At 42.9% G+C, this 4,161-nt stretch overlaps 1 non-coding gene across 1 annotated transcript; it reads left to right on the forward strand.

Moving 5' to 3' along the window:
• The first annotated feature begins 1,620 nt into the window (after positions 1-1,620).
• Positions 1,621-1,724, forward strand: LOC123095259 (small nucleolar RNA R71). The gene has a single exon (XR_006446157.1). It is a non-coding gene; the product is annotated as a small nucleolar RNA R71 (small nucleolar RNA).
• The last annotated feature ends 2,437 nt before the right edge of the window (positions 1,725-4,161 follow it).

The following is a 4,161-nucleotide window of genomic DNA, read 5'->3' on the forward strand; positions in this document are numbered from 1 at the left end:
ACCATGTGGTGCTTCAAAACGACGAACTTTGGCAATGGTGCATACTCAGGGAGAACACTTTTATCTTGAAATTAAGTGAAGGGATCATCTTATAATGCTACTGTCGTTCTAAGAAAAATAAGATGCATCAAAGGTAAACATCACATGCAATCGAAATATGTGACATGATATGTCCATCATCATCGTGTGCTTTTGATCTCCATCTTGATGACCCACAAGTATATGGGGTCAATTGTAGACTTTTTGATAAGTAAGCGTGTCGAACCCAACAAGGAGCAGAAGGAAATGACAAGTGGTTTTTAGCAAGGTAATGTCTGCAAGTGCTAAAATTGTAAGTAGCGGAGTAGTTTGATAACAAGATAATTTGTAACGAACAAGTAACGATCGTAGTAACAAAAGTGCAGCAAGGTAGCCCAATCCTTTTGTGGCAAAGGACAGGCCAATATGGTCTCTTATGATAAGCAAAGTGTTCTTGAGGGTACACGGGAATTTCATCTAGTCACGTTCATCATGTTGGCTTAATTCGTGTTCGCTACTTTGATAATTTGATATGTGGGTGGACCGGTGCTTAGGTGATGTCGTTCTTACTTGAACAAACCTCCTACTTCTGACTAATCCTCTCGCAAGCATCATCAACTATGAAAAAAGTATTAAGAATAAATTCTAACCATAGCAATAAACTTTTGGATCCAGTCGGTCCCTTGCAGAATAGTGCATAAACTTGGGTTTAAGCTTCTGTCACTCTCGCAACCAATCATCTAATAAGTACTCCACAAAGCATTCCCTTAGGCCCAAATATGGTGAAGTGTCATGTAGTCGATGTTCACATGACACCACTAAAGGAATCACAACATACATATCATGAAAATGTCGAACACATATCAAGTTCACATGATTACTTGCAACATGATTTCTCTCATGACCCCAAAAACAAAAGTAACTACTCACAAATGATAATCATGCTCAAGATCATAGGGGTATTAAATAGCATAATGGATCTGAACATATAATCTTCCACCAAATAAACCATATAGTAAACAACTACAAGATGTAATCAACACTACTAGTTACCCACAAGCACCAATCTATAGTTCCGGTACAAAGACTGAACACAAGAGATGAACTAGGGTATGAGAGGAGTTGGTGTTCTTGAAGATGTTGATGAAGATAGCCCTCCCCAAGATGGGAGAGTTGTTGGTGATGATGATGATGATAATTTCCCCATCCGGGAGGGAAGTTCCCTCGGCGGAATCGCTCCGCCAGAGGGAAAAAGTGCTCCTACCCAAGTTCCGCCTCGAGACGGCAGCGCTTTGTCCCGAAGGTCCTCCCCTTATTTTTTTCTAGGTTAAAATGACTTATTGATCAATTGTAATATAATGGGGTTTTTACGCCCCAAACTACGGATGTCGTGTTCTCCACAGGGACTAGGCAACGACGACTATGCTCGGCTAAATCAGCATAGTCCGCTGCCATATCAGCAGAAAAGCTATGCTCTCAATCAGCAGAAAAGCTTCATCAAGTGTCTGGTTTGTAATAGCTCCGCCCGCTGCCATATCGACATAAGCTCGAGTGTCCCAAGTCAATCCTCTATAGAATATCTGCAGCTCTAACCATCTCTCGAGCCCGTGGTTAGGACATCTCCTGAATAAAGCCTTGTATCTCTCCCAAGCATCATACAAGCTCTCGCCTTCACGCTGAATGAAGCTGAGGATCGCATCTCGAATTGCGGACTACTTGTGTAGTGGGAAATATTTATCCAAGAAAGCTTGTGATATCTCATTCCAACTGAATGATCTTGATGGCAAGGATCGATACCAAGCACGAGCATCATCCCGGAGAGAGAATGAGAACAGCATGCACTTGATAGCATCTTGAGGAACTCCATGGTACTTGACTGTACCTGAATACTCCATGACTCGGTATAAGTGCTCATAGGTATCCTCAGTGGGCAGTCCTCCAAATTGTTGTTGTTGAACCAAAGCAATAAGACCAGGCTTCATCTCAAAATTCTCTGCCTCAATAGTTGGCCAAACCGGTCCTGTGATATAACATTGACTACTTGGCATCCAAAGATCACGAAGCAATGCCATATTTTAACCAAGTGTAACTATAGAACAACTAGCAAAGATTTATGATTCCCTACACACACTCATAAACACTAGTCAGAAGGTTAGTATCCCAATAAGCCGAAGCAACAATGGGGGAAAGTAGAAGAAAAACACTGAAGATGAAATACACGACGAATTGAACAAGGAACTAAAGTAAATCTAGTCTATAGCCTAACACAATCGCTCGACGCTAGTCCCCGGCAACGGTGCCAAAAATGATCAATTGTAATATAACGGGGTTTTACGCCCCAAACTACGGATGTCGTGTTCTCCACAGGGACTAGGCGACGACGACTATGCTCGGCTAAATCTAGGTAACACAATTTTAAGAGACGATTGGAGAAAATAAAACCTAAACTAACAAGGTCGTTCCCAAAGATCATCGACAAAGAAAATGCAAAATAAAGTACATAAAGGTTCAGATTATCTTCAACAATCTTTTTGGTATTTTCGTAATGCTTGAGAAATTAAAATACTAACACAGACATTATCGACAAAAGGGAAGTGAACACTAATGACTATCTAACATGTAAGAGATGGGAGAAACAAGATTATAAGACTCAATATAGATGGTTTACACCACAAACACACATGTTTTTATATAGCACATGTACTAGAGCTAACACATGGACAATGGAATAAATTTCAGTAAGGAACAAACACACAAGGGATGAACACATTCATATGCTAACAGAATACTAATTTGCAGAAGCAAATTCTAATAGATCAATAATCTCTCAAATTAACAAGGCCTCCACTAGTCAGATCCAACATAACAAGTACTATATTATACCAGTACCAAACTGAACAAATAACAAGATGCTTACACTAGTCAAATCTGAACATTACACACCATACACATATCAATTCTGAATTTTACAAAGTCTGAACCTTACAAAGTCTCAAACATCTCAATTGCACAGGTATTTCAGAGAGAGAGAGAGAGAAGGAGTAGGTAGGTTCAGAGAAGAAGGGTAGCAGGGGCAGTAGAGAGAGATAGCAGCAAGGGGTTGGGAGCAGCAGCAGTTTGGTGAGGAAGAACAGCAACAGAGATGGGTTTAGAGATGAAGCAAGGGCATCAGGAAGCAGAGCAGCAGCAGGTTCATGGGGAGAAGCGGAGCAGCAGCAAGTTCATGGGGAGAAGCGGAGCAGGAGGTTGAGAGAAGAAGTAGCAGCAGGTTGGGGCAAGGGAAGGTGAAGAGCAGCAGTAGCCAGCTAGAGAAGGGGTGTGAGGGATGAGCAGCAGTAGGTGAAGAGAGAAGAAGAGATGCGGCAGGGGATTTAGAAGGAGTAGTAGTAGTAAGAGGAGTTGGGGGAGCAGCAGGAAGGACGGGGGAAGAAGAAGAGTAGCAAGGGCGTGGGGTGCTGGTTCGTGCGGAGGACCAGATGTCCGTCTGGTCAGGTGTGCGAGGTGCGGAAATGGATGGAGGCTGCTGGTGGTGTGGTGGTGCTGGTGGATGGAGGGCGCGGTGAAGGTGGAGGCGCGGTGGAGCGGTGTTGCGCCCCACGCCGGCCTGGCTGCGGCGGCGGCCGGTGGTGGAGAAGAAAGGGATCGGGGGAGAGAGATGAGATGCCAGGCCTAATTTGGGAATCAGGGCGTCTAGGGATTTTGGCCTCCTATGGTCTACCATTTTTTCACTTTGGCCCTCCTGCTTCCTTTCTTCTCAAGATGATCCTCCAACATTAGCTTGCCCCTGGATACTTCTTTTCTTCTCGCTCGGGTCCCTCGTTCTCTCGTTCCAGCCCCAAGTCTCATCGCGTTTGGCAATCGACTGAGTCTTGAAGTTTATAGTGCCTTCTCGCACTTTTCTGCAAAAGAAACAATTCACTAGTCAACATGCTCTTATATGATTATCATTCAAATATTCAGTATTTCATAGCAAAAATTAATGTCAGAACTCAACAAATGATATATTTGTATGCCAAAATTATATATATGAAATGTGCTTATCAAGTTCCCCCACACTTAAATCTTTACTTGTCCTCAAGTAAAGGCATATGACAAGAGCTAGACACTGAACAATGAGCTGACTAGAGAATGCCAAGTGAAGTA

Source organism: Triticum aestivum, chromosome 4B (assembly GCF_018294505.1).
Source record: "Triticum aestivum cultivar Chinese Spring chromosome 4B, IWGSC CS RefSeq v2.1, whole genome shotgun sequence".
In the NCBI taxonomy this organism is placed as follows: Eukaryota; Viridiplantae; Streptophyta; class Magnoliopsida; order Poales; family Poaceae; genus Triticum; species Triticum aestivum.